Here is an 11,043-nt window from a genome sequence, read left to right on the forward strand (position 1 = left end):
TTCCAGGTTGGATTCTCATAAAACCAACCAACTAAACAAACAAATTAAAATATAAAATCCTCCCTACATTCCAGTAGGCTAAATGTCTTTCAGAAGGCAGAAACCCCCCAAAAAAATAAACCCAAAGCTTCTGTCTTGAAAAGCTAAACCTGAACAGATTAAATATGACAAAAATGCTGCATACGGGTTTGCTGCCATTTTAAAGGTGGAAAAACTAAAGCAGGGAGGTGAAATGACCTGCCTGAGATCACAGACAATTAGTCTAATGATAGTGCTAAGAAAAGAAGCCAGACTTTTTATTCTTTAATCACCAGATCATCCCTTCTGGTTATATTTAACATGTGAAATGTATTGCTAGAAACACTCCTTTGGATGACTCATGACATACTAAGCAGACTTAAAAGCTTCAAACAAACTATAAAATCATCTGAAAAGACAAAGACCAGAAAAAAGAAAGGAAGAAGATAAGAAATTAACGAGGAGGAAGAAGTGATAACATCTAGGATTAATACGCTGTATATTCAACTGCAATCCAAGGAGGGTTACTGAAATATTAACCCTACTTTGCACCACCTTGGAGGAGACGTGGGGGGAATTATTGTGTGGATTCCACAGGTCACCCACGAGCTTCTCTGAATAACTAACACAGACCAGATTCTATAGGAAAGGGAAAATTGTGAGCTGCAGGCCACCTAATATTGTGGGCCAGAAGTTGCTTTATCCAACTCCATCAGCAGGGAGTGTGGATCAAGGTTCTGTTCAGATCCATTTTTCCAGTCTTCTGCATGTCAGGCTTTGGCTGAACTCGCTGGTGTCATTTAGCTCCATCCCCCGTGTCAAGCTCTGTGAGATGGCAAATGTAATGTCACGTTGAAGCACTTATGGGAGGAAGCACCTCTAGAATGAAATATGGGTGAAAAAGGTCCGCACCTCCCCTTTGGCTCTATCACCAAAGAGGGTCCTTTCCAACCTTGAAACTAGTCAGGTAATTTTGTGAGACAGAGCAGTTGAAAGACAGCTGGACAAAAAAGGAAGAGCTCTGACTAAGGCCAGGGTATTTTTCTTGGCTTATGGAGAACATAAGTCTTATGTACGCTGTATGTTTTTTAAAGATGATATTTTAAATCGATTTGATTACCATAGAGCTGACACATACTGCACAAAAAGAACAACAGGCGGGGAAATTCATTTATAATAGCTAGTAAATGAATTTTCCCAATGCTTGTTCTTTTTGCACAGTATGTGTCAGCTCTATTGTAATCAAATCAATTTAATATACCTTCTTTGAAAAATATAGCAGTATTTATTACCAACTCATACCTTTTTGATCTGAAGTATATATATGTATATGTGTGTGTATATATATTTATACATACGCATATAAAATACCTTTTTTAAAAAAAAATATAGTTGTATTTATTGCTAGCCTACCTTTGGATCTGGAGTATACGTGTGTATATATATGTGTGTGTGTATAGATATATATGGAATAGGGGTTTTATTTACATAAAAAGATAAAGGAAGCTGAAAGCTTCAAGTAGTGAGCCTTGAATCCAGACAGAAATTACAGAGGGAAAAATGCTCTACCACGCCTTCCATGCCATACCAGCAGGACTTAGACAAACACATAGCAAAGGCTGGGTATCAAAAGTGAGCCTAAGAAAACTTCACATCTCTCCTCACAACTTACGACAGCGAGGCAGGTGGATTTTGTAGGGCTTCGACCCAGCTCCAGTTGCCTCCAAACATCATCACCACCACAGTGACAGAGGAACGATCTGACACTCTGCATATGGCCCTCGTGTTTACCGCAGCCTTTCCTGCAAACATGTTTTCAATCTGTAGAGCGGAGCCGCACGGTAGCACGGTCCAGCTGGCAGCAGCAGGACTGAACTTCACAAAGCAGAAAAGTTTGGTATTATCCTACAAGCTGGAGGAGGCTCTTTTTCATCTGCTCCGTCTCCTGCAGCATGAGGACAGTCAGAGGCAACCCTGCCCACTCAGGTTTGGCTCACCAAGGACAGAGGCCGTGATCCGTTTGTCCCAGTGTGAAGGGACATTTCACCCAGAGGCTCAGGGCCACGGGGTTTGGTACATTTATCCATCCTCCCACCAGTCTTTTCCAAGTGCTGAAAGGCTGGCTGACAGCAAAAGAATTAAAAATTCAGAGCACAGCTTAAGGGGAAAAATCATTCTTCCCCTTTATTTAGTCTCCTTTCCTAGGAATGGGCATCTGTGTGGCAGTACTCCTTTGGGTGTTTTCATTGCTGCCTTTCTATTTTAAACCTCTCCAATAATTTCTGAAACCTCTGTCTGCCTTCAGTTGTATCTTGCAGGGTGTAGAAGTGGCCTCCAAGCTACAACCATTGTGAGGATAAGCCACCAGACACAGGACAGAAGTGCTGCTAATGGAGGAGAGGGTTGTCTCGTGAGCACAAACTCTATTAGACATCAGAGAATCAGGGCAGAGGAATGTCCCTGAGGCCAGGCTTCATTAGGTCCTGCTGCTTGAGGAATGACTGGCTTTTCCGTCCTGCCCTCTGGGGTATAGGTTACGCCTCTCACAAAGATAATTACAAAAGGATGCAGCCAATGATAAATAAAAATGGTGCCACATTTTGGGGAGGGCAAAGCCATTTGCAGCCGGTGGGAATCTTCCTAGTGGCTTCGCTGAGCCTTAGTCAGCCCTGCAGAGCAAAGGGCTGCACATCTGGGTGGAGTTCAGTGGGAAACATCTCTCTCAGCCCATGAAAATGTTAGCAATTCCAGCATTTTCCTGTTGTGGGCTGGGAAGAATCAAGAGGCTTTTAGAGGTTTTTTATGAGTGAACAGGGAAGGCGAGATGAGAGTTGAGGTGAGGGGTCAAGACACCCACCCAAAATCCAGGTGCCTTTCATGGAAGCCATTTGCTTGCCTCATTCTGCTGCAGGTTTGCTTCTCAGTGCCTGGGTGGTTTGTGATTTCAGGGTGGTTCTGTCATTTACTGCCTGAAATGCATCTGATCTCTGTCTTGTGCTGGAGGTGCTGCAGTCCCAAGGAAACACACTACTGCCCATCATCCATTTGCAGCAGAAACATTTGTGCACTAGGCTGACATGCAGGATGGATCTTTGTGCCCCTGAGCCCTTTACCATCTGAAAATCCACACGTGAATGGTTACAGTCAGAAACCATTCACTATGTAGGGGCACAGGGTCTCATCACAACCTGGTCTGAGTGTGGTGGTTTGAGCCTTGTTCCTCTTTACTGATGTTTTGCATTTTTTTAAATGGGCTAGTTAATCTTATTTATTTATTTAGTGTTTTATTTTTATTTATCTATTTATTTCTTTTTATCTTTGTCTTTATGAGAAAGTTATTTAAATAAATTATTCGCACACTAAAAAAAAAAAAGTACCACAAACCTTCCAATTCTTTGCAACGACCAGAAATCATTGCAGAGACAGGTATCTCCAGGCACTACATTTGCAGTAAAGCAGCTTTTTAGGGATTGATCAGGCAGCTCCTGCTGGATTTTCCTTGCCACCACTAGGGGGGAGACTGGATTTTCTTCCATAAATTGCCTAGTTGACGGAAAAAAAAAAAAACTATCACATCACTGCAATGTTGAAGGCACTTCAAAACGACTCAGATGTTTAACTATTGTGCTAGTGATCATACATTCACATTGGGCTGCAGGCCAAAAAAAAGGAGAGAGAGAGAGAAAAAAAAAAAAGGCAAGAGTCTTGCAGCTGAAATGCTATAAAGTGCTGAATTTTCCTGTAGAGCTAAACACTCTTCAGTGACAAATTTCAAAGGCCATATGTATGGTATTTTCATGAAAAGGAGAAGACCTTAAATTTCTTTGTTTAACTGGAAGCGATTTCCCTTCCTGAACAGGAGGCTTCTGTAGTTCACCTCATTTGTTGCAAGGCTACACATTTGGCTTTCTCTTTTTTGTGACACAGTGAGATCTAATATATAGAAATAAGGGCAACAGAAATTGAAGAAAAAGAATATTTGCTGTAACACCAACAGGAAGGTGTGCAAAATAATACCACTTCCATCTTTGATTGTTTCTAGGGATTACTTCAGGCACCTAGGTAACGATAACAAAAAGAAATAGGAAGGGTGAGAACAGGGTTTTTGTCATTGGTTTTTTTTTCCCCAGTACAATCAAAGGTGAGACATACTACAGTGGCCTTTCTGCTGTCAAATTTAAGCCTTAAAATAAATAAGATGAAAAAGTTTCCATATGTTGCATGATGCCACCTTCTGAGCTGTGTTGTAACACTTGAGTAGTAAAGTTTTGAATATTACATTATTTTTATGAGGCTGCAGGCACTGAAATCCTTTTAATCTACGTTTTGCATTTTGAACCCTTGGAAAACATGCTCCCATCTTTCCTCTGGATTTGTAAGGTTTAGAGATGTATTTTTTTTATAAATGAAAGATAATTTCCCACATAATCACACAATTCCAGGAGCTGGGACTTTAGAAGCTATTTTAAGAATTGGCAAGATTGGATTATTTAGATATTAAGTTTACTATGAAGGAAGGTGGAAGAAATCTGTATGTGGGATGGCTCACTGAATATTCATACAAATTACTCCAGTGAATCTCATTTTCTACCACTGCCTTCTTTTTCCTGGCTGTTCAGACCAGCAAAGTTTTACTCTCAGTGTTTATGTAAAGTTCACTCTTGTCCTAGTATTTGTGTTCCCACTCAGGAACAGCTCTTTTGCATGTGAGCCTGTTCCTGGGAAATTGTGTTATATCCTCCTGACAAAGGTCATTCTTTTGGGAAATGGAAATGATTCAGTGTGGACACATCACATGGATGTTGCTTGTCTGTGAACAAGGGTTGCAGGTTGCACTCTTGGATTTCCTTATAACCAGTTTGCAGCACGTGTGCCTAATTTTAATTCTTTTTTTCATACAAATAAGCCTGGTCAAAACTATTTACATCTGGTTGTAGCAGCAGTTCTTAATTTTCAAACTCCCGATGCATCAGAGTGTCTCAAAACACAACCAAAACACTGGGATCCTGTTGCCATTATCTGATTAGGCTTTACCTGGCACTTGGGAACACAACACCCTCAATCAGTGATGGATGCAAAGACACACACAAAATCCACATCACCTTTCTACCAGCAGAACTTTTGCTTGATAAGCATCGATATTTCCCGTCATCTCCAACAACACCGGAGAAACACACGCCTGGTGTTACCTTTAGCCCTTTAAATATGGTTTGCTTAAGTCAGCTTATTCCAGGTCCTTTTGCTTTGCCTGACAGCTGCCTGGGAGGAGGCCACTGACTTTCCCAAAGTGTGCAGCCATCCGTTCGGCTGGCGCTGGGGGTGGCACAGGAGAGCCTCCGGAGATAAATCCATCCCCGTGCAGGGTGATTAGCTGTGGAGCCCCCGCTGCACTGCTTGTCTTAAAAAGCAGGACTTTGTTGATCAGTGACGGGCTGAGGTTGGCCTTAATTAACCAGCGAGGTTTCTGTCCTCTTGGCCTTGTGAAGATATAACCAAAAAAGGCAACTCCTTCCATTCCCCTGCTCCCCGAAGATGACAGGACAGGCTTGACATCCTAATCCTTCGGGCTTGTCTTAGTCACTGAAAGGCTCGAGCAGTGTCAAAGCAACCAGCTGATTGCAATCTCCATGCCAAACCCAACATCTTCATTCCAACCAGCAGCCCTCATATTAAATTTACGCATGTGTGTGTCCCCCCTGTTGCCCTCCATTCTCTCCTTCTCTTCCTTCCCTTCCTGTTTTTTTAAAAAAAAAAAAAGATTGCTTTTCTGGAAAACAAAACACAACTTAAAAATAAAAAAAAAAGAAAAAATAAGAAGGAAAAAAATAAAAAGGCAGCAACACAAAAAAAATTCCTTCCAAACCCTTCAAGCAATAACTGAAGTACAAGGCCAGTTGGGACACAGTCAAATTAGAGAGTTATTATTACCTAGGGGACATTAGAAATCAAGTTTGTTACTGGCAGTTCCTGTTTCTGTAAAGACTTGTTAATAGCTGAAATTTTAAAGGGTGTTGTTCAATTGGCAAAGCACTATTTTTCTAAGCAGCCACCATGTTCTCACCTGCTGCTGCTGCTCCTGAGAGCTGCAAATGTTTGGAGGAGGTGGAGGCTTTGGATCTCCTGCTGAGGGGACCTCTGTGCCCCCGAGAGAGGAGCTGCTGCCCCTGCCCAGGCAGGTGGGATGGGAGCCCTCTCCTGAGGCTGCTGGAGGCTTGTTCGAAGGGCTGTATTTAACGTGGAATGCTCACAAAATTTTAGGGAAGGAAAAGGGTCTTTGAAACTGTTGTTGATGCAGAGGTGGAAGGAGAAAGGAGGCCTGGGTTTGTGGTCCCTAAAGGGAAGCGTTTTTCGGTTGCTTGCAAGTTCCTCATTCACAATGACTCAATAAATCAGATTTTTCACTCAGGGCCAAACCCTACCCTTATGAACATCAGTGATGCTGGCTTAGGGGAATCTCTCTAAATCTCTGCTAATTTCCATTTCGGAGTGTTGTGGTTTCGCACAGTGATGTAACAGAAGTAGACTTCATTTTGGAAGAAAGCTGTCCCCACTGTAATTTCTGTAACCTATCCAGTCTCCGTGCAGTTTACAGATGCTTTATGTCAGGGTGACTTTTTCATTGTCTAAAATTATTTGAAAAGAAGAGGGGAAAATAAAGAAATCTAGCAAAAAAAATTTTGAAAATACTTTGGTTTTGAAGTACATAGCTAGAACTTTTATTCTTGATTACCTAATTAGGATTTTTGAAGGAATCCCAGTGTCAGTGTGGAGGAGAACATATGCTTCTGTCCTGTGTATGCCTGGTCAATGCATAGGAAAATAAATGCCATCTAAAACTTCTTACACAAGTCACAACAGCCACAGTGCAGAAGATGAGAAAAACATGCTTGATCCATAATTTAGCTTTATATATATATGTATGTGCACACATGCATATTTACAAGTGTGCATGTATATATTTATATACACAATTATTGTTTACAGTATGACTGGTTGCACCTGTCCAGCTGCCTATAAATTTATTATAGGCAATTATGTATGCAATTGAATTCTAAAATGCCCCATAAATTGTGACCATCTGATATGTATATAATAAATAAAAAGTATATAAGAACTGCATACACTTCAGATTTTAACACAATATACCCCACTTTCCACCAGGATCAAAGACAATTGTTTAAAGAGGGTACAAAGGAAAGCTGAACTGCACCCCAGATTTCAAGTTCCTTTAGCACAAAAGTTCACCTTTTCTCTCTCTCTCTTTTCTTTTTTTTTTTTAAGAAGACATGGACACCTGACTGGGAGGAAGCCCTGCCTGCCACTTGAAGCTCAACACAGCATCTCTGGGATGAGCCTTTGGCTGAGCTATTTAACCTCACTCAGTCTTCAGATTCTCCATCCCTGAAATGGGCACAGGAACAGCAGCAGAGCTCCTGAAGGGTGAATTTCTGGGGGTCCTGGAGGGCTGCCATGCTCCCCCTTTGTCATCCCTGCAGGGGAGGGGATGGGCTGGTGCAGTGAAGAGGGTGGCTGTGGGCTGGCCATGCTCCTGCATCCCACCATGACCATCTCCATGAGGAGCATCAGCCACAACAATAAACACAAGCAGCTGCAGCGGCTGCGATAGAGGATGTCGCCAAAACCCAGCAAGAATCCAACTTGCTCAGCCAACTCTTGTTTCCTCAGCAGAAACAGACAGGATGGGAAAGGCCAGGCTTGAGTCGGGGCTGCTGATCTGAGAGCTTGGGGGACGGGACAGGATGGGACAGGGGTCCCAAGCCACGGGCAGTGGGGCAGCTTCGCATCTCTCACCAGGCACAGCCTCCGGCTCCCTGTCCCTCCCTCCCCACTCCCGCGGCTCCAGCCCCTCTCCCCTTCGCCACTTTTGCTTTATTTACGAATATGTCGCTGGAATTCAAATGAGTTATCTATTCTGTGGCCGCCTCACTTTCCCACAGAGGGCCAGTGCCTGCCTGACGCAGGGTCCGGCCGAAACAGCGCGAGAAGAAAAGGAAAGAGCGAAAGAATTCTTTTCAGCTCTTTTTATTCCTCTCCCCCCCTCCAACACCCCCCCTCCTTATTTTATTTTGTGTGTGTGGTGTGTGTCGGGCGCACTCTTCACTGGCCGTCCCCCCCTCGCTCCCCTCCTCCCCGCTTTCATCCCCTTGGCCCTGCTTTATCCCCCTTTATGTTACACGATAGCTCGAATGGAAGCCCAGGAGGGTCCTATAGGGAATGCATAGGATCCCTGGGAGAAAGAAAGCCCCCAACAAGCTATACACCAGATGTATAACGTTATATGGTCAAACTGGCAAACACAAAAGAGGAAAAACAAAAGACGTGAATTAGGGAGAAGCATTCAAAGGCGTGTTTTGAAAACAGCCCAGCCAAGAGGCTGGATTCCCCCTCCTGAGACTAAATGTTTGAAAGAAAAGGTGCTGAAGAAAGAAAGGGAAGAGGGGGAGCAGGATGGGGTGGGGGAAGAAACCCATTTTTTCTAATTAGCTGAAGCCTAACAGGCCCTGAATTTTGCAACTAATTTTGGGGGATTTGTTTGGGGTTTTTTCCTCCCTCTTTTTTTTTTCTCCCTTTAAATCAAACATGGGGAGATGAGGTGCTGTAGCTTGTCAGAGTGAGGGGGGTTGCTCAGAGGGGTGTTATGTTGAAACCTATGCTGGACCTCTACCTCATCAAGGCTGCAATTAGTCCTCGGGCCTCTCCTCCCTCAATGTTTCCAGCGGGCTGCCCCTTCCTTTATATCAGCCGCCCTTTTCTAAATTCTCCCTCACTCTCAGATCTTGAAACTGGGAAGATACTGGTCAGGGACAGATGACAATGGAGGAGTCTGCCTTTTTTTTAGTTTTGGTTTGGTTTGGGTTTTTTTTAATTAATTTTTTTTCCTTTTAATTAAGCTCCATCAGCTCGACACCCAGCGCGCCTGACCTGGCTGAGCAGCTTTGACCATTTGTCCCAGTCTGAGGTGAAAATTCATTCAAAGGAAAAAAGAAAAAAGGAGGAAAAGCACAAAAGCAAGGATTGCAATGTGCTGTGTCAGTTGCAGAGATTACAGGAATCTAGAGGCAGGGCGAACGCCTCCTGCTTCCACCACTTCATGCCTCGGTACCAGACGAGGCTCTGTGTGTCTGTGCTGGGTGCTTCTCTCCCGGTCTACTTCTTCATACTGTGAAGGAATCTCAGGAAAAACAGGGGTTTGGCTGGGACTGGGCTGCTTGTCTTTTGCCGCTGGCTTCAAAATTCAGGCAGCAATATTTGCACCCTGGTAAAGATGGCCTGGAGGGCACCGGGAAAATTCCTCCCCTCAGTGCAATGACTCAGCATCACTAAGGGCCAGACTTTGCTGCCTTAGCTTATGCGTGAAATCGATGGGACTACTAAGAGAGGAAGGATGTCTTGAAAGGGTGGGATGGTAACAATCTTGCTCTAATTAATTTTTTCCAGTCTTGTACTGTGGCTAGTACAAAAATCTTTCCTTTCTCCATGCGTGCAAACATACTGATACACAAATCTGCTGTCCTGGCCCTTTTCTTCTTGACTCCTTCCCCAGATTTGCAAAACTACAAGAAATGCTAAGACATGCTTGGGGAGAGGGAAAGGAGGAAAGGGAGTGAGAGGAGAAAGTGAACGGGGTTTTCACACTGCAGTGGTAGCAGAGGCACCTTCCATCACTTGTATATGGCTGGGGACCATGGGCTTTGTAACAAGAGTGTGGTCAAATGAGCTGGGCCTCTTTTAGACCTCCTTATAACAGTCATATAAACCAACAGGCTGCTCTGAGCATGGGAAATCAACAGTTTCACTGCAGTTCTAACAGTGAAGGCTGCAAGAGAGCTCTCCCTGTCTCTCTGCAAGTGTCAGCCCTCTTCCCTCCTCTGCCAGTGGCAAATGTAGAAGCGCAGCAAACTATTAAGATATCCAATATATAACAAGGGGCTGGCAGAATTACCATGCTGAAAATGTATGTTCACAGTCAAACAATTCATATTTTAGCTCCTTCACCTGGTGGTACATTCTTTTGATATACTTGTGGCAATGGATAAAACAGATTCATTAGCTTTGATTAACCTTCTTTAACTAGAGCTAAAAACCTGCTGCAGACAGCTCTGCTACCAATGCAGCCTTTAGGATGCTTTATCATGTTTAAGACCCAATTACTGTTGTACCAAATAAGAATAAACCATCACAATAAAATGTGGCACACACAGCCCCGTTAAAGCTCACTGCAAATAATCATTAATTTATAACAGCAACTTCCCTATTTCTATAGTTTTATTGATGGCTACAGTTAATTCAAGTTGAAAACAATGTAACTTGACACTGATCAGACCAACTAGTTTTCTGGTTTTATTGACTTTTGCCTTTTCTTTGCTTTTTTTTTTTTTTGCTTTGTGTTTGGAGTCTCAAATGGCTACTTCTTAATAAACCCTCATAAAAACCAGGCAGAGAACAGCAAGGCATAGATGAAAAGGCTTTGGGGGAGATTTTCAGAGGCACAAAAGGTGCCTAACTCCCATTGACTTTCAATTACTGATTCATTTTTATTACGAATTTTGAGGAATTAGGAGGGAGAGTTGAGTTTTGTGCTGTTATTTGTTTGTGCCAGCCATGAACTAGCAGTTTTAAAGAAAAATGATGCTTTAAATCAGTAATTGCTTAGAAACTTTTTTTGTTCATTCATCTGCAACCTATTTGCTTTTCTGCTTTTCAGAGAGCTCTTTGATCTTAATAAAAGTCCAGAAGGAATACAGAACATAAATACACTTGTTACTGCAGCTTTTTCATTTTTGCCTCGGACCTGATCCTGCACTCACTTTAAATAGATGATTAACTGCGTAAATGTTCGGTTGGGCTTACTTATCAGGGTAAAACTGCCTATCTGCTTAATTTCTTTTGCGGGATCAAATTCTGTGCTAATTGAAAGAGCTTCCATGTGTTTATTTTACATTTCCTTGCATTTTGGCATAACTGGATCTGGAAAGCAGCTGCAGAACGCAACGTGTTAATTTT

Source organism: Chiroxiphia lanceolata, chromosome 12 (assembly GCF_009829145.1).
Source record: "Chiroxiphia lanceolata isolate bChiLan1 chromosome 12, bChiLan1.pri, whole genome shotgun sequence".
NCBI classification, from domain to species: Eukaryota; Metazoa; Chordata; class Aves; order Passeriformes; family Pipridae; genus Chiroxiphia; species Chiroxiphia lanceolata.